A 24,430-nucleotide genomic window follows, 5' to 3' on the forward strand; every position below is an offset into this window, starting at 1 on the left:
TATACACATAAATCTTTGGTCTTCACATTAACTGAACAACTGAGCATTAGCTGGCTTAATGTGTATTAATGTGGCAAGTAGACTGAGTTTTACCAAGAAAAGAGTGATGAGTGATGTAAATGTTATTTTTGTTAACTGGACATGGGAATGAAGGATGTCAGAGGTAGTTTGTCCAGAAATGATGGAAGTGCGCAACACAAAGCTATGTCTCAAGCTAGCTGGAAAGGGGTCGGCTAGCTAGCTAACATTTAGGGAAAAGTGGACTGCAACTGCATAACACCATGAAGGACTACAAGGGACTCGAAAAAACAACCCTGGAAAAGACGCACAAAGGTGAGATATATTGGTTATTAAACGTTGGGAATTAACTGAAATGTTGAGTTAATGCTAGCCATTTTTTATTTAAGCTAACTTAAGGGGGAAAAAGGCTTCAAGGTTGAAAACAATGGCTGAATTTGGTCAAATGTATGATATGATAATGTATGATAACTGCAATGAAAGGCAGGATAAAACCACTAACTCTGCTATAAACCAAAATACAAGGAGTAGCCCTCTAAAATGAGGAAACCTATAACATTAGGCTAACAAGCTAACTACGCTTGTTACTCAGCTGGTATCATTTGAGGTAAGTTAGGCTAACTTTGTAGTTTTTCCATGTGTCAGGTTTCCAGTGTTTTTCTTTGCCTGTAAATGCCCTAATTTCAAAATAAGTCCTTGTTTTAGCTTAACTTATAGTTTATTGTATAAATGTCACTTTATTTAGATATGACAGCACATTCAAAAGCTTCACGATATGGCTACAAGAAATCAGTTTGTGATGGTTTTTGCAATTTGGATATTGCAGTTGGCCATATTGCAATTTAGATTGTATTATAGTAATTTCGCAGCCTATTTAATGTGGCAAGTTTGCTTACTTATTCAAAATGTCGTTTTTTTATTTTATCAAGTTCAATTTTCCAGTAGGGAGGGAAGATTAAATTAGATCCTGCGGTATTCTCATTAACTCCATGAATATTGCTGCTGAGTTTGGTTGAAACATTTAAGTTTTGGCAGCTGTTTATCAGCAATTTGGCATTGAGTTTTAAAAAGCAACATGAGATAGCTGACAGGGGTCTAAAAGGACCAAATCATCCGTGGCCAAATTGCTGATGCATCTGTCAAAACAACTGTAAAACCATTTTTTTATGCCACCAAAGGAAACAAAGAAAACAGGAGAAAGAAAACAGAGAGACTGCTGTGAAGAGAAACGAAACAAGCAGCAAAGCGACGCTCATTTGAAATCATTTGTGCCGCAGAGGCAGTTATTTTCCAAAAATAATTGTTTTTTAATTGGTAAATTTGGTCTCTCATATGTCAGAAAATTGTGAGAAATTGCCCGTCAGAATTATTCAGATGCCACGTTGACATCTTTCAGTGTTGAAATTGTTTTATCTGAGCAACCTTTCAAAATCAGAAGTTATTCAGTTAACTGTCAAAGAAGATTAAAAAAAAAACATTTGATAAGCTGGAATGAAGTGACTTTAATCATTAATTTGGTCACATAAAAGTCTGTTTCATGAAGAGTCATTTGATTATTTTTTTACTTTTGCTTTTCCATAAATCACATGAATATCAGCCTTGCAAATTCTTGTACATGGCCCTTATGCATTGCACTGTATCTCAAACTCATTCCCAGTTGCCCTTGTCACTTTTGGTCACTCATAAATACACTTCATCGCGTCCCATCATGGCCTTGTTTTATGACGGAAGGGATAAGCAGTAAAACCCCTCGTACCCCTTTAATGCCTGACAGTATCACAACACTTACTCACCCGGGAGACACAAGCAGGCCCCTCACGCCACGGGCAAACAGGTTACGTGACATTCACAGAAGCCCTCTGTGAGTTAATTTGGAGGATAATTTTCAGTGCACAGGCCACGAGAGAAGGAACGTGCTAGCTGGGAAAGCGGTAATGGCTGTCCAGGGAGTTTCTGTGTTACTGTGGGTCACAGGATGGAGTTTGTTATACAGTACATAACCAGGCTGACTGCTGCAGCGTGATGTACTTCACCTGTTACTGCGTTCTTGGTACGGTCTCAGCGGTCTGAAAGCTCTGAGGTCAATTCAGCCGCAGGCTTGTTTACAGTCAGTCTGGGCATGAGTTGAGATGTTGCAGCATGTTAACCTTGAAAAACTGGACGGGATCACAGTGCTTTTCCATAATGTATTGTGATTGGATAACACATCTTCTGAGCTGTGATCAAACACTACAGTGTTTGTTTTTCTTTTTCTTTTTTTGCCTTTTAGGGCCTCTGGGATAAACATGATTTTCCTTTATTTCTCAGAGCTAACATACTTGACATTCTGCAAAACATAACTGTTTGTACTTTACTTATCAGTTAAAAGCTAACATTGGAGATTTTCACTAAACGCTACTAAGTACTTGTTTTGAATGGAAATTAAATGAATAACTTGCTTTCATTGTGCCTACTTACTTTTGAATTTGGACTGTTGGTTGAATAAAATAATAATCTAATAGGTGATTTCTGACATTATAAATGAAATGATTTATCAATATGACCGGTGTCTGAGCGTTGGCCTTTCCGTGAATCAAAAACCAACTATGGTCTTGCCCATTTGTCTTCAATTTTAAGGAAATCATTGGCAGATTTGTTGGAAAAATAAAACGGCACTGTATTTTTTGGCCCATGTGTCCCACAGTTTGTATTGCGCTCTCAAAGTGTACCAGTAGTAGACGAGGCTTGTTGCAGCGGCGCGCAAAGGTCATTTTTAGAGGGCCAGAGATACAAATTTTGTTGTAGCAAGGTTGCGACAGCCATAATGACACTGTAATTATGCTCTCACACACCTCTCGATGAATGATAAAAAATGCGGCGATAGAGGTAAAATAGTTCTGTCCCGGAGCCAGATGGCGTGCCGTGATGATATCTGGCTTGCATTCAAGGTGGACAGCAGACGAGCCAGTATTCTGACAAGCCAATAGATTCCATACTCACTGTTGCCCCCATCCATCCCACCTTCTATGGCCAATCAACAGAGATAATCTTTTGAATTAAGAGAAAAAAATCCAGGGTGAACACTTTGATGAGATAAGTACCCTTTGTCAGAGGCAGGCAATGGTATTTTAATTAAATATATGAACACATGGTCCTGCCCCAGATGCTCAAGTCTAAACAAAGATAGCATCATCTAATCAAAGCCAGGCCCAGAGTGTTTCAAGGGCAGAATTATTTTCTATTAGGGCCCCTCTCCTCGGGGATTGAGCCAATTTTCTTTATTATGATAGAATCAGCATATTGTAGATTGACTCTGGCGATAGTGTCACGGCAGGGTAGGTGCGCCGCTCCCAGATGCACCACCAGCATCTTAAAATCTTTCAAAACATACAGGCTGCGTCTGTTTCTTCACATGTTCAAAATGGCACATTTCTTCCTCTCGGGCTGAAGTGTACAGTTTCTTGATGTTAGTTCACAAGAACACAGTGTGTGGCTCTAATGAGCTCACTGATCCATTAATCTCTTGACCTTGCTTGATTATAATCAGTGTTCTTTCAAAATATGCTATGGAGACCCAAGATAAGGCTTTCTCTTGTGTTTCAACCTGCTCAATGCAGGCATGGAAGCATTTAGAGCTCTACTGTATATGCAGCCCCCACTGAGATAATAAAAATATATTCATCTGGATTCTCTGTGGATACTGTTGATTGGACGCTGCTGCGATCCAGCAATTTAATGAGATCTCCTAAAGGGATACTCTTACTAATGTGTACACATCTGCTTTCATCACAGGGGCTGATATGGCTGGATGCTAATACCAACACCAAGTTATATCATGGATGCTAGCACGCAGGGGCACACAGTTAGATATAAATGATGTGGCCGTAAAGTGCCATGTTTTCTAATTGGGTGGCTGAGCGGCCTGGTTGAGCCTGGAGAAGAAGAGATGCCGTCTGGGAGCTCCAGGCTCATGTTGCATAAAATCTCCTGAAGCAGTCACCTTGAATTTCCTGCTCTCAAACCACCTGACATTTGAATCTATGTAGGATAATAAGTTTTTGTCATGAAATGTATCGCATCCTCAGAATTGCATTGAACTCAAATTGCGTTTTAGTTCGTTGAACAAAAACAGCCTCACTTTCCAGTGCTTCGACACGAGCAGGCACTCGAGTCTAAGTCTTACAACTGGTTGCTGCGCATTAGGAGACTGTGCATGAGAGTCTGAGGATTTGTGCAATGATTAAGTAGCTTGATTTCAGGCTTTGAACTAAGCATTCAAATCGCTAATTGGCTCTGCTTGTACTTTCTTAATTGGCTTAAATTCAATCAATTGCTCTCTGAAACAACATGGCGAGTTAAAGGTTGGATGTAGGTGTGAATTTATTTGTACAATGATGAGGACTTAAAGAAAGTGAGAACATAGATGCAACAATGGTATGTTTTTTTTAATTAGTAAACACTTCTAATGGAGAATATGTCTGATAAAACATTGCAAACGGCCGTGGCAAAAAGGCAAAGGTGAAGAATAAGGAGAAACTGTGTTAAAGAGGTGAAAACAAGAATGAGTATGTAATGGAATCATGCTCTGTATCAACATCTAATTAACAAATGTTACTGTAGCACAAGCCTGCCGTCCTCTGTCATTTCTAATTTGTTTGACAGGCCCGTGTGCACATAGACTTTCCCTTCACAGTATTTTGTTTGTCTTCGGAAAACGGGTTGGGAAGGTGCAACAGCCTCTGTGAAAATGCAAAAAAAACATGTATTAGTTTCTGATTTGGACTTAAAAGAGTTGCCCTGGCATTTTCTAGCTAACATCACGATGATGTCAGGGTCAGTAATGCATATTTAGCTCTGCCTTTGAAGCCATGCAGCTTCTAATGTAAGCCAACAGAGCTGAACTGATCTCTGGCAGATTCAGGTATAAATATTCCAGTGCAGTTAGGTTGTTTTTTTCTTTTCCAGCCCCCTTTGTCTCACATGTACCATTATTTCCTGCTTCCTGTGTATTTTCAGAGCTGCTGCTTTATGCTGTTAGCTTGGCACTGACACAATAGTTTTAGCCTGAAAGATTCAAGCCTACAAGGCATTGTAGCAGCTGAATCCATCGGAAGAATTACATCGGAATTAGCTTTAGCTGGACTGTTAGTTTTTAGAGAGCTGTGCGCATGGTGGTGCTATTAATTTTCATACTGCTGTGTTATCATTTCATGCACTATAAAGGGCCTACAGTGGCTAAGCAATCGGGGATTGCTGTTTTTGGATACAACCAAGAGTTCAGTGGTTTATCCTAAATTACGAACAAAACTTTGTTAGAGGGAAAGTTGTTGCACATATGCTGTAGTATGGCCCATGCGATTTATGTAGACATTGTGCAACTTGTTTAATTTGCTCTTACCCTTCCATCTGTTATATTTTTGGCAGGCCTGCACCACCCACCAGTCCCCGTGATTGCCACATGCTGGGTATGTATCAACCGGTTTAAATTCACATATCCATTATATTACTGCTGCTGACCATTTCCCATGACGTAACCACAGTGGCTTGAATAATTGAGCGTGTTTCTCTTACCCGCAGGGCAGCCATTGATTTTCATTCATATCTGTAGCCCATGAAGTGTAACTCACAGCGGTGAACACTGTGCCTGTTGTTATTGTTTTTAAAATTGTGTTATTGTTTAGATGTGATGCAGCGCTGCTTTTTCTCAAACCAGTCTGCCCTGAACAGCTCAACTCTAATTTTGATGAAAACAAAGTGTCCACTGTGATCGATCGAGCTCAAGCGCCATGTCAGGTAAATTGAGTTTTATTCAATTATTGGGAACCGATCGTTGCCAGTGATGCAGCTGATACTGTAAAATAGGTCAGAAATGATTTTAATTAATAATTAATGGATGAAATGGTTATTTAGTCTAGAATAAGAAACGGTAACCTGATGAAATGGGACCAATTTTCTCACACAACTCACAGAAACAAACAAATACTTGTGCCGTTGCTACTCGTCACAGATCTAAAGGATATATATCAAGCCGTGAGTCATATCCATCCATCCTCTTTGAAAGTAACTGCATTTATATACGCTCAGTGGCAAAAGAGAATGGGAGTAAGTCCGATAAAGACATTTTTCACAAGACAAAGGGCAGCAAACAATCAGTTTATCTAAAATCTGCGGGACTTTGCTTTTGTATCAAAATGTCATGGGGCCAGGAGTCAATAACTCACATTTAATGACTGGGAGAGAAGTTGTGGTTTCCTTTAATGAAGCCAGAAAACAGTTTATCTGGCTAGACTGACCTTAGGCAATTACTTTAAGCGCATTCCTCAATCAATAAAACACTAGTTCTGTTTTTGTGTGTGTGTGTGTGTGTGTATGCGCATGGGTGAGATGTATAGCTATGTGTTTTCCAGCTTCTTTGGTTGGTGCAACTCAACAGATGTACTGTGTTAGATGTGTTGCTGTTGTGCAGTACTCGACCTCCATGTTTTGCGTTTAAATACTGTGGAATATTTCATTTGATAAGGTTGATCTGTAGCTGTCGGCGCATACAGCCTGACTTCTTAGTGGATAAGAAGAGGTCCAATAGCACTGACGGCATTTAGACATGAGGCTCCTGGCCTTTCGTTATTTAATATGTTTTCTGTAAGTGTTCTCTGTATCTGTCAGTAGCAGATGTCAAAACTAAAAGCCCACTAGCTGTTTTAAGAGAATACAGATAAAAGTGACCCACCCCCCCACAAATAAGCTTTGTTCTGCTTAGGGTTTGCAGTGGCACAAGGGTAAAATAAGAAATCACGTTGCAGATGAATATCTGCACAATGGCCCTTTCTCTTCTGTATGTCTGGATGACCTTGTAAGATCAAAATTCCAGATACAGTATAGAGAGGATGCTCCAAATTAAAGCTTTGCACAGGAAATTGAACTGTCAGACAGATGGAGAGGGAGGAAAAGCCAGTTTGTAATGTAGCTGATTTTTATGCAGAGGGTCTGCTTGCGCAAATGTCAGACTTAATGGCAGTTATTCTGCATGAAATACTGTACTTGAAAGGAGGGCTGTACTTTTTTGTACCTGGCGTGCTGTTATCAAGGTGAGAGGCGCAGTCGGGTACTGTTTATATATAAGATATTTACATAACAAAGATAAGTCAAGAGTGCGCTAAGCTGAATGCTGATTTGGATAATAAATGATTGAGAATACGTGGTGGAAATGCACTGCGCAGCAGCAGAGGTAGAGACAACAAGAGGATTTTTGCAATTATGGTTGGCATTTATTTAACACCGTCTGTTCTCTGATGTTCTACACCTTCATGTTCTAGGTTGTGTGTGTGTAAATACAATGATGCACACTTTGCTTAAAGACGTTCATCTGACGTTAAACTTCACTCTTGTAAAATGCACGTAACTGCAACCGCAAGTATAATTGAATGCTTTTGGCATGCCAAAACATGGATGACCAATACTGTATTCGCAGTACCTAAGGCTACAGTACTTCTTAACTGTCTTAGAAGAAATTCATAAAAATAATTTGTACGTCACTTCTCATGTAAGGACTCCTGACTTTTTGGTCTTGTGCTGTAATTTTTATTTTAGCACTAAAATCAGGTCTTTTGTCTGAGAAAGACCTGCTCACAATCAGTCAAATGCTGCAGGTACTGTACTTACTGTGTCAGTGTTGTGAAAAGTACAACAATATTTAAGTAAGTCTAACAATTTTTAGACTGTGGGCAAGTTCATGATTTAATGAATTAAATCAGCTCATCAACAAATTAAAACAATCCAATTTAAATTGAATTTAATTGACTTTGACATTTTGATCGAGTACATTTTTTAAATCAAATTTGATTTAATTGATCTAGTGTTTATTAATTTGTCATTTAATTTAACTACACTTTTTTTTAGATTATTTTTAATGTATTTTAAAACATTTTTTTTTATCTAATCTAATCAAATTTAAATTGATTTTAATGTATTTTTTTCCATTTAAGATGTAATATCAATCCAATCACTTTTATCCATTCTAATCCAGTGTAGTTCCTTTTCACACTATGTATTGATGGTTATTTTATGACTGACACAGACTTGTCATTAATCATTGTAGACACAGTCAGCAAACTGATTTTAGCCCCTCTTACATTAGTAGTGGTCAGTAGCTTGGTTAATACAGTCGCTCTTCAGAGGAAAACCTTCGCCCTGAACTTTAAACAGCATTAAGGAAAACTCCTAATGGTACTTTGTGAGAATGGCCCCTGGTTGTAATCTAAAGTGTTCATTGCAACTGTAGTATTTTGCGTCTAGAAAATAATGTAATGCTGTCCACTGTGGGTTTGAATGGATTTTGCAGTATATGATAAGGGCTGGCTAGTTGCTTTTTAAAGTGATAGAATTGATCGCATAAAATTTGCTTTCAGTGCAATAATGCAACAATCCTCAAGCTTGTAGAAACTCGGGATTTTGCTGCTTAAGGAATATTTTTGCACTGTGTTCCTGTATGTTTTAAGCAGGGACAAAATCTGAGGTGTTCTTTTCCTTTTTTTTTTAGTCTCCCTGCGTATCCATTCAACCCATTGAACGGAACAGGTGTACCCTATTTCGTCAGCTCCCTGGTTCACACTCACAGCTTTCCTGCTTTCGTGGGTTTGTCAGCTTGTCAGGTCACACCTACATGTATCCTGTTTGACAGCGCCAATAAAGTATGTTCAAAAACTGAGCGCACGCCGGCACGGACACTTCTTTTACGCCGTGTTTGTATTTTCACGCATTGAAATCAAAGGCTCAAGTCACTTGTCAAGTTTGGGAATGACTGATTCAAATAAACAGCAGGTTGCCAAACAAATCACACACCCCCAAGAAATATTGCTGAGGTGTGTTGATAATAGTGCCGGCTGCTTACCAGACATTTTGGACATGATGTCTTTCTCACAATGCAGCTTGAGGCTTCCTTTTTCTTTTCATTTCTCCCTTTGATGCTCCCTTAATATTTTGACGCGGGCAGGTGAACTTTTGGGATCCCTGTAGGTCCTGAGTTGTCAACGGTTTTCTTTATTTTTTTGAGTAGATACCGTAGTCCCTCGATATGTTGTCAAAAGCATATGAAAGATATCAAACGTGGCAGACTCCAGTTTCTGCCCAGTTTATTGTCTGTTATATTTTTCACTGACAAACATCCTATTTGTCTATTACATTTTCTCCACTTTAAAGCGTGACCTTTTCTCTCAGGCCACCTGCCAGCTGACTCTGTCATCAAAACATAGAGCATTGTTGTAAATCCATCAGCGTTACAGATAGTGCTCCTTCAGCACATGATCCATGAGCTCTATTTCTCCATGTTACCGCGACATCCGTGCACCTGCCGCAACCTTACATTGGCTATTGAGATATGAGTTTCAGTCAAAATCCCCCTTCTTCCATCTAACCTAAAGTAATGACCCTGAAGCTTACCAAGACCTATTTCAATTGAGAAGTGCAGCCATTCATTTATATCTGATATCATGGACAGTTGTGGTATTCTCTTCCCCCGGAGAGGCTAACCAAGACAAGTCTCTCGAGCCTTTGACACTGCACCGTTTCCAGTAGATCATACATGAGTGAACCAAATGGCCTTGTCTTGAGAGCAATTTAAAACAACAAATGACCTCCTGGATAAAAAGTCTTCCCCAGCCTTTGCAGGCATTACCATATTGTAGAGGAAGATACACCCGAATGTCTGGAACCTCATTTTAAAAAGTGCCCGATAAATTGGTTTGCATAAAATATACAAAGTTTAAGGTTGAGAAAACACCAACACATCCTTAGGCCTAAATGACTGAATAGTTCGATTGTGAATGACTCCTGATACGACATACATCAGCGTTTCAGAGTACAAGCGACAGGCGTACAGGATCTTTGGCATACGTTCACAGTTTTGTTTAGGCACTAAAACTACTTGGTTAGTTTTAGGAAAATATTTTGGTTTGGGTTAAAATAAGAACATAACTTCTGTAATTTTACTTACGTACATACATTACGTATGTAGCTTATGTTATGTGATGTATGACATGACATAAGTTAACTAGGTTGCTAAGTTAAAAAAACTCACCGTTGACTTTTGGTTCCTTTTATACCATGTCACCTGACTTCCTCCTTTGCTACTGTCCCATGATAATTACTACAGCCACTAGAGGTTGACACACATGAACAATATATGCAAATATAGGTTGTAATAAGCTGCTTTCACAATCAATTTATGGACAGTTAACTGATGAGGACAGGCTGGAAAAAACTGATACCCTATAAAAGTCATAAAGTATTTGCCACTGACTGCTTTTTATACTTTTTTATACAATATGCAAAAGGATTAAACTATATATTAATTGAATGTTAAACTGTAAGTGCAAATGTGTCTTTACTGACAATGTTTAAAAACTTTCATGGTCAAAAATGGATAGAGGAAAGGCAGCTTTGTACTGTATGTAGAAGAACGTGGAGTTATTTTACTTTATCCTTTCAGGCAGGTCATGTCCTCCATCCTATTGGGAACAAATTTAATATAAAACCTTAATAAACGTCCTATACATTTCATGCAGTAGCAATTCTGGCAGTGTCCTTTATGTGACTGAAATTAGTATCTAACTAAATCTGCAATAAGCTCCTGTATTAGGAGAAAGCTCCCATAGGACAAATGATGTGCCTGCATTAAATTAAGTGAGCCTTCTGATGCCATCACATCACCCAGAGCATCTGCGTCTGTGTTTCCATAATTATGCATGTCCCACTAAGAGAGCTTTAAAGGCAATCCATGCCATAGCTTATTTAGTATTCCTGCACAAATACTGTCAATTAGGTCTGGTTCCCAACAGACCACCTAGACGGTAAGTGGAATGATTAAATTGTACATTTGAATGCATTTTCTGATTGTTTGTTTGATGAACTAGCAATGAAATTATCAGCTAATTTAATCCTTTGACACCTCTGCTGGCAGGTGGATGCTTTCAAGAGATTGGAAAGTATCAATGTTTATTTAAATGTTGTCTTCTATAGTATTGGCACCTTGACATTTACCGTAGATCTGGCAGATCCTGTCTATACAGCCACATGTAACAACAGCAACACCTTTGTTCTTTAAGCTCAGCTGCATTGATGCTGAAAATGAAAAACCTGCATTCAGTTCTGTTTTCTTTTAGAAAACGTCTTGTGTTTTTATGTCCGGTCAGACAGGTCCACAGTTGTTACTTAGCAATGATACAATAGACAGCTGATTTGTTATGGTATTGATGCCAGAATGGGTGTTTTGTCTTTACTTGAAACAATAATTGAGTCTTAGTGGCAGCTGACATTTTCTAGTTTTAAAGTTTTTCTTGTGGAAGTTTCAACTGAAGGTGTCCGTTATCCAATATCACATAATAAATATTTCATTGCTGTGGTGTTCTGGGTAATTTGTCTGTGAGTTCAGGGTGGCACCGTGCAGACATTAAAAGGCAAGCATCCAGCTATAATAAGTACAACTTCATTGGATTCTAATTTGTCATTCCTCCGCCAAATGCGGCCATTAGAGCAAATGGATAGCTATTTAATTGTCCTGCTGTGGCTATACTTCAGCGCTTTCAGTGACAGTTGTGTCTATAGCCTTGTTGAATTACCTTCTCTGCTTTATTTTGATTTGAGATCCACGTGAAATAGTTTCCTTTTTTTCTTGGCTCATACCTCTCCCCCTCTTTCTGTTCTTCTCTCCCAGGTATGAATCATATGTGAGGATTAATAGTCTTCTTCAGGGACACTTGTCTTTGGCCAGCTCAAAGGATTTAAGGTGAACTGAGCCACGTTCGTATACCGAGTGTGTATTAATAGTCATCAACAAAGAGAATAGGGACAGTTGGTGTAATTTTCTGTGCAGCACTTCACATAGTTTATAGCTGTGTTCTTTGGTGTCAGGCGCTCTTTAAACATTTTATATTTATTTAGTCATACAGTTAATTCTTCATTTGTATGCAATATCATGTCTCCATGGTGGTCTGCTAGGAACAATGAATGCAATCATGAGCCAGCATGATATTAATTATTAAAACTCCATATTCTTTATTAGCTTAATAATTCCGGTTCAGACCCTGGCACTCTCCAACGCATGACGCCAATGAACAGTTCATCAAACTGACCGATCCGGAAAAGGAAACGGCGTTTAGCAACGTGATTAATGGGGTCAATATGCTGCTAACGGGGGACACTAAAACATGTCATTTTAATCACGGGAATGCGTGTGGGGGAGATGGGAGCAAATTATTTCATTACCATTTTCCAAGCGTCTTGCTGCAATGCATAAAAAAAAAAAAGATCTTTGAGCCCTGCAGCTCTCCCTATGTAAGGATGCTGGGGATAGTGACGGCTCAAAAGGACTAGCGTCTGTCATTTCACATGGTTTTTCCCTTAGAGAGTAAAGACAAAATGGCAGCAAGGATCCAGTGTTTTACTCTGGAAACAGCATGTCATCAGTGTCAGAGCTTGGGAACTTTGCATTTTTTATGGTCTGTCATGTTTTGTGACCGAGTCGGGGGACGCCGCTTTGGTCGTCTCTTTTGTGTGTGTTGACATGAGTTCCTGCACAGGGCACTGATTGGGCGAGTCCACGGCTAATATAACCGCATTGGAGAAATGTTTTTGTTCACAGGCCGCCTGGCAGAAATGGCGGCTAGTCCAAGCACCGGCGAATTTGTCACAAGTAATTAATTTTTTCACCCATAAAAACGCCCACTGGGATGATGGAAAAGGTGGGTTCATTAACCTCCCTCACCCAAGCTTCCTGTGGCATGTTACAATGTGTTGGTAGATGGTTCCTTCAATCGCCTGTGGCGGAAAATGTGCAGGAACGAAACACTTTTCTTCCGAGATGGCTGTTTTGCTCGGGGAATAAAAAGGATTTGCTTGGCGGCTCAGTCTCAAATTTTTCAGACACTTTGACGACACTTTCACATTCGCTGCCTCTTCTCTTGCCCAAGACACATCAGAGGACATCTTGGAACCCTCCTCTCTTTTTTCCCCTCATCTTATCCTCCCAGTTTCTCCCTATTCCCTCCCCCCTGTCTGACTCACTGCCACCACTCTGCCGTCCCCTCCCCAGGAGCTTAGGGTTGGACTTTGAGTTGCTTTTTTCACAGTTTATTTCAAATTGACATTTTATGGAGTTTAATCTCCAGAGGGGAACAATGGGTACATTCCATCACACAGAGTGATATGAAAAGCCCCAGACCTTGTGAATGGGAAGTGAGAGACAGAATAAAATAAATAAATTAGTATCTCAGAGTGACCCAGAATACAGATGACAGGAACCACAGTGGCGGGCAACTTTGCATTTCAGCACGTTCTCCTCTTTCTCTCTTCTCTGCCTCCGTCCTCTTTATTGTCAGTCAAGGCACTTGCAGCCTGCTTACTCGAACGTGCTAAAATATTCAGAGATATGATCCACAGACTGAATGAGGCTTGTTAAAAGGAAAGGGAGGAGCATCTGCATGTGTGTGTGCCCTCCCATAGTGCAGGCATGTAGATGATTGCCTTAGGAGCATCCGACAGCTCGACTTGCTCCGTAGAGAAGGAAATTAACTTGTTTATACACTAGGAGCTAATAGGTTGATGGGTAGCAATACGCTCTGGCTGCCTGTAGGCCCTCCTAGAGGTTCTGAGCGTATGCTTGTCTTGTCCATCTGCAAGGCAGTGGTGACGGAAAAAGTCATGTATATTGTATTCCATGCAGGTTTTGGCGCTCCCCCCTAAAAATGGCATTTTTAACGGTATACAGGAGTTTTCTCGTCCTGGAAAATGGTGAAAAAAAATTATGACAAGTCATCCTGCACTTGTGGGCGTACACTAAGTTTGCTTCCAATGGAAGGCTTTCTGAACTTTTAGGACGCCATGGTAAACTTATAAAAAGGACAATGCTGATTGCCGAATGCTGAGTATTTTTTCTGGGGGCAGACCTCGTGGATTATATGCAGACACATCTTTAAAACTTTATTCACTGATTTGGGAGAAACTGGATCACTTATGAGGAAAATGAACTGGGCAACCTGTTTCAAGTTGTGTTGTAACTAATGACTCGCACGCCTTTGGTCCGAGACATTTAAAAGCAGCGGGCTGATCCATGGCTGTGACTCATGGAGCGGTTAGAAGTACTGTTCCTTCCCGTTATCGAAAATCGGCACTAATAAAGCTCTGCTCAATCGATAATAAACACAATTCATTTCCTACAAATTTCGTCACAATATGAGCCCCCCATTTCTTTGCTGTTGAAAAGCTTTCTATAATGAAAGAGCAAAAATCAGGAAATGTTGGGTTTTCACCAGCAGTAACTTAATACGACTCCTGAAACGGCTGAAAGTGAAGACCATAAGGTAAAATGAAGTTTTAGTCAAATTAAGTAAAATAAAGCAAATATCTGAAAGTACAAACAGGGACACAGGAGTGAAAGTAAACTTTTATGCATCCAGCAGCAACCTATTTGGGCGTGATGTGACTCCTCATACAAGTGCAAATAATTGTAAAACAATAAAATAATCATCATGGCTGCTATGAAGGCACCAACCAGCCTCAAGACGCCCACTTAGAGAAGATTGGCATTCTGTTGTGTTTATGAGAAAAGCTAAAGAGAGCATGTTAATATTTTCCTTTTACACTATAAAATGGCCTATTGCTTGAATATTGTAGATCTTGTTTATTATTGTCATTACCCTGCCAGTTAAAATAAAAAAGTGGCTGGTTTTCGAATCCACCAGCCACAGAGGCAGGAGGACGAAAAAAGACATTTCCAACCACTCTCAGTGCTATCCTCCCCTTGTCACGTTGTGGGGGCATACCACATATTTAGTGCTATTGGCTACTGTAAACTGCAATTAATATCTGTCCGTAGATGCCTGTTTTTACAGGAAACATGTAGATATGCAGAAGCAAATAGCACTCTGCTAGCCATTTTGTCTGATCTTTAATAATGATGGGAGGACATAATTGCTAACCATTCATATAGAAGAGCTCTGGGGAGTCAATAAATTGTGGATGCTTCCAGACCACAGATGAGATCAGCCATGTTTGACGCCTCTCTGCCGAGAAACTTGTTGTGAATGGATTTGTGAGGCCTCTTTTAGCAATTCTCCACGAAGATGAAATGCATATTTCACCCATTATGTGTAAGCCCAAGGCCGCATCAGATTATTGGGTGTAATGTATTTAGTTTTTTTCTGTGGGACAGAGTAACCAACAGACCAGGCAGCTAGTGTCGTCTGTAACTAATGAACTGCAATAGTTTTTTGAGTTGATTGCGCCACTTGGATTTATAATGTTTTCATTCCTTTGTAATTTGTTCAATGCTCATTATATTGATGCTCTTATTGTTTTGTTATTGAATTGCTGTGTGATGAATGTTTGATAAATGTTCACTACTGTCACGATGGAGAAAATTAAAAATTACTGAAACCCAGCGGTGGAAGAAATATTTAGAGCTTTAACTTAATTACAAATATTACAACCTAAACCTCCTTTGTTACTAGTGAAACTCCTATATACAAAATCAAACTTAAATAAAACTAAAGTAATACAGACAAAATGTAAATGACGTATGAAAAGGTCTTGTTATGCAGAAAATCCCCCCTGTGAGTGATTATTATTATGGCTTCATAATCTCTTAATGTCTGAGCAGCTTTTAAGGTTTAGCAAGTTGTAGCAAATTTTGACCACTTCAACTAAATATGTAAAAATGCAGCCTATTTTATGTTGTGGAGTTAAATGTGCAATAACTCCCCTCTGGAATGTAATGTAGTAGGAATATAAAGTAGCAAAAAATGGAAATTCAAGCCATCAGCCTTCGAGCAAGTTCTGTAAATGAGTAAAAACAACGTATAGTGTACATACTGTAGCATCGACAAACATTTTAGTTCAAGGGTCAGGGTTTTTTAACACAGGTATTGAATTGTTGGCTAATTAAAAAAAGCAAATATGATTCTGGCAGAAAGGCAAAGCCAACTGTATCAAGAGTTGAAATACATGTTCACAGTTTCGGTCCTCCCACAGATGCAGAATTCAGCCTCAGTTAAATAATCAATTATCCATCATATCCGTGTTCCTCTTGATCGCCCACGGAGCTACCTGTGGCTATAATTGTCATTTTATTTTGACTTGCAGCATGCCGATAAATATTCTCCGTTGTTTGACCTTTGTTGTGTCACAATGAATGACACAATTCCTGTGCTAGTCTTGTGTTGATGTTTGAGTGACACACAATTGGAGGTTAACGCTTGGGTGGACTTAAGGCAATGCATCCTCACAAACTTGAGTATGAGAATGTTAAGAGACATTTATTTTTTAACTGTACGCACTCGGGAGCTGGATTTGATATGTGTAATTAAGCCAGCATGGGCCATAGCCATCGAAATAGATTGCTTGGCAACCTCTGGAGCTGCAGGTCTTGCAGTAATGTAACTGGTGGCTTTAAAGCTTAATTCCTTCTTGATTTGTTTCATCTGTTGAAATGACAGAGATGGCGAGAGACATAACCGATTTCTGGTGCTATAGTTGGTACATCTAGTTTAAACCCACTATCCTACTTTAGTCCACTTTATTTGAATTCATTGGGTCAACTTTAATGATCGTTGCAAACAGCGCTTTATGAATTTCTTATGACATTGTTGCTAGGAAGCATCTCTACATATATCTTTATATAGCTGGGTACTAACACAATACAACTACAGTCAATTAACACATCCTCTGCAGAAGCCTTATAACAATGCTGCACCTGATGGCACGACAACTGAAGCAGATGGGTTGATCTTGGCTCTTAGACTCGGAAGACTTATATGAAGGTGGTGTATAAAGTCTGAGCCTGCTCCCTGCGGCTTAGGCTTGGCTCCGCTAACGGTCATTCATCTTCACAGTCATCACTCACATCATTCACAGTCATCCCACCACCCCCGAACCCCAAGGGTGTTGAGGGAGACTCACAGGGAGAGTTCTGGAGGCTCCATGAGTGGCGCCATTTTCAGAGCACAGTAATGGATTACCTCAATGGTCAGCCTGTCACGGTCAATGTTTGCCCTGACATTTCATGTAAAGTTCTCTTCCCCTGGTGAAATATCATACTGCGGCGGCCAGGCAGTGGTTGTTTTGCCAAATTGGTTGTCACTGTGTTGGCGGTATAATGCCCTCCTCGCCCCCTCCTTACTCTTTCTGCCTGTCAGTCCTTGTATCTTGCCAGCTCGGCTGAAAAGGACCTTGATTTTTTTATTTTTTTTTCATTGGTGATGCTAAAAGGATAATAGTGTAGGCAAACAGAAAATGGGTAATTGGAAAACACTTTTGGCTAAATACTCAAGAGACTGATAATTGGTGTAAAGATGGAAAAATGTTTCAGTGCATGTTAAATAGCCCCTTTTCCCTTTTTTTTTAATGAATAGCCCTGTACACCCACACAGGTGTTTTCAGTTATTCTGGCTGATTAGCCTTTGTTGTGCTGGGAATTATGTGAGGCCACCATACTCAATATACCAATAAAAACGTTTTAAATTGTCCTGTCTTTACAGTCTCAACAGAAAGTGAAAGAGATGTCAGTCAAGCCTGGTCTCCGCACGCTCACAGTCCTGAACAAATAAGTGAAAACACCTGCATGAATCTGGGTGTATGTAAAACAATCATACATTTTGTATTAAAGTCACTTTATATCCACACATTACAGTCATCACACTTTCAGGGATTTTACCCTTTGAGCTAAATGGTGTATTCACCTTTTCAAAAATTCTTCCCGTAGGCAGCATCATCTCCTAGAAAGCTATTGTGCTGCTCATGGTACAGAAAATCACCACAGGCAAAATGAGTTTGACATTGGTCCATGGTACAGGCAATGGAGGGTGACATATCCAATATCGAGAGAGTGGCAGGGCTAAATATTTTTGTCAAGCCGGCGGCTTTGCTGTGAAGAGATGTGGATGAAGGGTTCATTTGGGTCTGGATTTGAACACAGCCTTCTGGAACCTGAAAGTCCAGGTAAATGCTTCTCTTTGGTCTATCCTTGATGGCACAGGAGGACGAATGTGCAAGGTTTTAAGCTTTACACTAAGCAGTTGAAGAGGCAACAGCAAAGTCAATTTTCAATTGCTTTACCTCAGTCAATTTTAACAAGTAAAATGTCTTTCTGAAATTTGAATTCATTCCATTCAACTAAATGTTGCCTAAAATTGAAAAAAAATGTTTACATTTAATATTTCTCATTAAAAGGCTTTGTTTGTGTGGAGATCTTATGAACAAGTTGAAAGCATTTCCGTCCTCATATTAACATTTACAAAGCCAATATTTTCAATAATTTAAATAAAGTTGGCATTCTAAAGGCATGTGCATCTATGTGTGCATGTATTACACTAATAAAAAAAGGAGCCTCTTATAAAAAACATTGCTACCTAGCACTGCTGGTGATGGAAAAAACTCAACAGTAAAGCAACAAAGTGTAACTTCCTGGAGAAAGATAATTGATTGTTGAGTTTTATTACCATGTTGTCAAATATTGATGCTTTGGTTTGGGTCGCCAATATTTCACGATCTGGGGATGAGACTTAACAATTAACTCTGTTTCAATTATGCATTTGGCATCTTTACTCTCATACCGGTGGTTCTAATAAATAGTAAATGTGTATTTGTGTAGCAAGCACATTGTTGCATAATGGCTCATACCAAGTTCCACAGCCCGACCAATACTCACTTTCAAGGCTAATGCAAATAGCGTTATTAGGGAGTACAAGTTTTCTTCCTGAAAAAAATTCTAAATTATCCCAGCATCTTTTTCTGCATTATATAACATATATTAGTTTTCAATTTGGCGGATATTGGAAAACGATATACCAATAGAACAGTTGACATATTCCAGGCTTCTTAAATAAAGTGTAGTCCATATCCTGTGGGAGGTGGGACAGGATCATTACTCATAGTTGGAAATTCCCAAGGCTATTTTATCACTCAGGGTCCTAAAGATATAGAGGCTTGCATCATTGGTACAGTATCTAAAGAATTTCAACCCTGTACTGTCTATTTATGGACGTTCTATGACTGACATTTTGGGTAATCCTGGTTGTCTTTTTTTTCTTTTGATAGCTTCTTAATTGTCAGGTACATAGATGCATAGGTGCAGTTCAGCCTGTGTTTGTATACAGCTCCATTTCGTGGTCAGCATGTGTCCACTACTGCTGTTTTAGTTCAAGCTTTGCTGGTTACGTGGTTTTAGCCAGCTCTCACTGCCTGCTCTTTACACCGAGCCGCGAGTCAACTTCCTGCTGGGATAACAGCCCGAGGAGCGTGTCACAATGGAGGAAATAACCTGAGCAAATCGATGGACTGTTTTTTGAAATGCCAATCAGGCTTTGAACAGAGAGCAATTTGGATCCGCCTGAGCCGTCTGCACTCAAGGTGTGGATCCAAGGTCAAACCTTTTAGAAATCCATTGTCACCCAGAGCCATACAGTTTGAAAGAGTAGATAAAAATATGTCAAGAGAGAAACTGAAGAGTGCCTAATGGAAGATAAAAATATATTGTGTTGACCTTTTGCTCCACACTTTTATGGCAGTTTACGAACCTTCCAAAGATTTTTTTTTATAGCTTAACATGATGCTATAAAATTGCCTACATGAAAAGTGTTATGCTGTTGCGATCTGATCTTCTTGCAGTGTGTTTTTCACTAAAGTGAATGAGTGAATTGAAGAAAATCCACTCTTTTTAGATGTCATAATGCTTTAACTCTTTTGCTGGTGCAGTATAGAGCTGTGGTGCATTGCAGATGTACCATATATTTACATGACAGGGAATGACATATCTGGTACCTTTGAAGTCAGGTGTACCCTGCTTGAATGTACTGTTCTGTGAAGTGTAAGGTAAAGGCTATGCATGCAGATGCTGCTCCATCCAGTGTGTTCCTGTGTTGGTCTTTATTAAGAGCCCAATGCTGCTTGTGCAACCCTCCTCCAGCCAGTTTATCCACCTTTTATCGACTGTTTTCCCTCATGCAGCAAGGTGAATCAGAGCTACCTCTTGTTCTCAAATACAGCATGAAGAGATACAAGTCAATTTCCTGTATTTCCACCACGAGCTTAAGGCTGCAACACCACACTGGGATCGGTTTATAACATCTGTGTTTGTGTTACCCTGGCCACGTTGTGTAAAGAATAGGTCGGGGAACATGGCGATTGTATTGCTTTTTGTGATGAGTTAACAGCCTATTTGCATCCAGGTCTCTTTCACTGCATCTCCAGTCTTTCTTTTACACCCCCAACCTGAGCAGATCTTGGTTCACATGTCTGAGTAAGATGGCATTTTTTGGCAATCGAATATGGGACTCCTGTATGGAAAAATGGTATAATATTATCTAACATGTCCACATTCAAATGTCTAAAACCGACTAGACGTTTGTTATGTATTTTGTTGAGTTGTACGCTTACTGAAAGCTAACATTTCTAATAATGTTTTAACCCAGAGAAATCTGTAATTTTATTCAAGGCAACAGTGCGTTTTATTTGGTCACCTTTAGCTGTCACACAAGGGTAAACCTTCGGTCATACGTCAGATAGTGAGGAAGGACATTGATGATCCGGAGTAAACATAGATGAAATCAAACTTGGATACATTACCTTGTCTGAGAACATTTCTGCCTGACTCATGTAAGACAGATTTTAATAGGCAATGGCGGTTGTTTAACAATGAATAAAACAACTCCCATGATCCCTTGCTCCCTCATAACATCCTCAGTGTAAATCTTTTGCATTCAAAAATGGCATACCGTGTTAAAAGCAAAACATTTTACAATAATCTTACAATAAAATACCTAGGATTTTTTGGTAGCCAGCCTATATGGTGCTGTTTACCAAGAAGATGGTGGGAATTATTATCTCTCACACTCATTTATGAAGGAGCAAATCTCTCCTGTAAGCCTCAAAACAAAAATAAGGATGATATTGCTGTAAAATCTAACATTCAAAAATGCTTGAAAATTAAATGAATTTTAAAATGGCTTTGCTCTAAACAGAAATTGAATTTTCAACCCTTTTGTTGTGCTTCGTTTGCTGCTGCATAGTGCAGTTCATACCGGGGCAAAGGATGAAATTAAAACATGTTGCTGTGCTGCTGTGTGATGTGCTGATCACCGAATTCCCACTTTTGATATCTTAATCATATGACCTTTTATCAAGGCTAAACTCAAGAGCTCAAGCACCCTCCAGGCAAATCCAACCACAGCAACAACTGAAGCTGTGTGGAAAGAAAACACTGAATATTATATGCTTGTATGCTTTGTTCTTTGCTACAGTTTGAAATTGATCCACATTATTTGTTACTTAATTTGTCTGCGGGGCACATTTAATTTCCTTATGCGCAAGAAATTATAATTGAAAGCCATATCTTTTTTTAGATTAATACACTGCTGTCTTGTGAATGTGGCGCAAGATGCCTTCTATAATACATCGGGTGTGCACAGAAAAGTTAATTGTATTCATTATCAGAAAGTCCTGTGAGCTGGAGAGCATTATCCAACAATGTATAAAAAGATGTATTTATTAATTTATTTATTTATTTTTTACAACCAAGCACAGATTAGACCAACATGGACAATTTTCAGCATTTTTTGATTAAAGATGCAACATCAGAGTTCTGGTTAATCAAGTATTTCCCTTCATTAAATTCATTTTTTTTGATGGTGGAAAAATCTGAAGGACGTCGATAATTTTGACTAATTGGAATACTATTTTCACTCACAACACTGTCAGTAACCACATGTAGGCCACCTGAAGTACACCCCACTGTCCAGTTGGTGGTGAGTGTTCACATTAGACAGCTATTGTCTCGTCATGTTTTTGATATCAAGCAGGTTTAACCATCGCATTCTTAGCCTAGCTTTTGCAAAATGTCAAAGCAGCTGAGACTCTTGGGTATTTTTTCTTTTTAGAAATCCAGACAATTGTGATTTGGTGAATTAACGTGGTAAACAAAAGAGGAATTGATTTTGTGGATGATGGACAAGCAAGTAATATTGATAATTTTCAATAACCGGGAGGAGCTACAGAGCGAGCAAATTGGCTATGTCTGATTATCAATAAATATGACAGGTAATAATAGATTGCGACAGAATTTTTGTGACCCTGTCTGTCAGAATGATGTACAAGGAGAGACTAAGGCAAACTGCAATATGACAAATCATTTACTTTATTTTTTTAGGCTTTTGCCTTTAACTGGACAGGAAAGCAGGGCTGGCATGAATGGACCGGGATGGAAACCAAAGTTGTTTTTTTTTAGTGGCTGTGACCCCAAAACCTCAAATTTCTACACCTTGCTGTTAAAGCTGTTAAATGTTAAAAAGTAATTGACTTCTCTCCACTCCTATTATGTGTTTAAGTAAAGGTCCTAAATTGACTGAAGATGAATATTTTAAAGACTTTCACAATGAAGTTTCTTTCACCTTCTGTCAGTGTTAGCAGCTGATGCAGCAGTCCATGACAGCCCTAACCCTAAAATAAAACATGTTACCACTGAAACACTAAATCATTTTCTTATCTTATCATTACCCCTCACTTCTAAAAAAAAATTGTGAAGAAGCAAGTTAACATCTGATTTGACTGTTGTACTAATTGACATTAATACGTGTCCGTTTGTGTCTGAGTTGGTGGAGTGCTTACTCCGAGAGCGTGGCCTACCATTAGCACCCTGCCATTTGCTTTGAAGCGGAACCATAAACAGTGGGCAAAGCACACTACTCACCAAATTAAAACACTAATTCACTGTGAAGGCTTTACAGTATGATAAATAATGTCAATTTCAGAGTTGTGTACAGTTTACAAAATAAGGCCGTCAGGAGATTCTGCCCTTTAAAATAGATTCAGATTCAATATAATCAGAATAACTTGGTATGAATTGTCTACTTGTGAGTATGTTTTATGCTGAATAATGGAAGAACCTATATATGTTTTCCATAGTGTCAGTTATCAGACTATCCATTGTTCACCCCTCCTCCATCTTCCAAGCCCAGGATACCTATTTTTTTTTATCAGGTTTGGTAACATAATTAGATATTGAACCAAGTCCCTCACACAATAGATGAGAATAAACGAAGAAAAAGAAAGATAGAAACCACAAATGCGTCGATTTGTGAGGTGTCCCTAACCAATAGACGACTGAAATTCCATTACTTGCCTCTTTTCCTGTCTGCACCCTTGATATTTGCAATATTAGAGAGCTTTTTTGGTTTTGTCTCTGAGCACGCAGTATGGCTTTTCTCATTGACATACAGTGACAGCTGACAATGTGACAAAGACTGTTTTTTTATTGTCCCGGTGAGGTTTATTTGAGCCAAACGCTGGTTGATCTCTTTGAGACAGCAGGTATAAGCATCACTCAGGCAACTCTTTATGGAGGCTTCAGATACGTGGCCGTCAGGGGCAAATAATTACTTCTCCAGACCAAGACTGCCTTTGTGTGCTGGTGGAAAACTTTTGACAGTTTCCTCTGTTCAGACATGCTTCAATGCATGCCCAACACCATTTATACTTTTAATAAGGGTCTGGAGTGCAAAACGCCCAGTGACTTCATCCCTCCAAATTTATAAGGTCCTTTGAAAACACTCAAAAAGGGTCCCGTTATCTTTACAAGTCACAATGAGTTCCAAGCGCAGAGAAGCGAGATCAGCGACAAGATGCTTTGCCTGTAATTGTTTCAGTTGGCAGTAATCAATACGCAATCAGTTGTTATTTTTATTTCGCCTTGGAAAGAAATGATTTGCAAGCACATCCACATTGTTGGCAATGTCACTGGAGGTGGACACACAGCAGATGGACATAACTGAAACATTCAGCGCAAAATAAAGCAATCCAATACAGCGGCCCTTCAATAAATGCTACATTTGTGAGGCTTATAATATATATATATATATATATATATATATATATATATTATAATATATATTTAGCACCGTGTCAGGATAGTGTTGAATCTCCTCTGTGGTCTTTCCTGAGGCCCCATGATGTGTATTGTGAGTTGATAATGAATGTCGATCCCCTCTGACTTGACAAATCAAATGAATTTAAAACATACATTTAAGTTACACCTTTCTAATGCAGTCACAAAGCTGGAGCATTCTGAGCACGGCGTTACCCACCCTTAAGTGCTACTGTTTAAGCAGCTGCTGCTTTTCTTTCTAACGTACAAAAGTGAAGTCAAAAGGAGGCTGAGCATTGCCAGTGAAGTCCCTAACTACCAAATAACTTTGATTTGAATGTGAATGTCAGGCTCCATCTTCCTTAAAATTTGAAAATTGTACCTCTTAAGATATGTTTTTTATTTTTTACAAAGAAAGTTACAAATTGATCCATTTGTTTTCCCACTTGAGAAAAAGATAGGGACTAGCAAAACATTGTGTGCTCAAGTCACTTGATTCCACTCAGTTTGCAGATGATTTTTTACTTGTTT

At 39.1% G+C, this 24,430-nt stretch overlaps 1 protein-coding gene across 7 annotated transcripts in view; it reads left to right on the forward strand.

Annotated features, from left to right (window-relative positions):
* Positions 1 to 24,430, forward strand: part of LOC311252029 (phospholipid-transporting ATPase ABCA1) — a 175,409-nt gene continuing 150,979 nt past the window's right edge. For 3 of the 7 annotated variants that reach the window (XM_084344779.1, XM_084344784.1, XM_084344785.1), the window contains exons 1-3: positions 1 to 333; positions 5,422 to 5,462; positions 5,711 to 5,790. The gene's annotated coding sequence lies outside the window, so the exon portion shown is untranslated. Of the gene's footprint in view, positions 334 to 605; positions 626 to 5,421; positions 5,463 to 5,678; positions 5,791 to 24,430 lie in introns of those variants that run through there. The other 4 variants (XM_084344780.1, XM_084344783.1, XM_084344782.1 and 1 more) reach the window with 4 other exon arrangements.

Source organism: Pagrus pagrus (genome assembly GCF_965226575.1).
Source record: "Pagrus pagrus genome assembly, chromosome: 22".
Classification (NCBI taxonomy): domain Eukaryota; kingdom Metazoa; phylum Chordata; class Actinopteri; order Spariformes; family Sparidae; genus Pagrus; species Pagrus pagrus.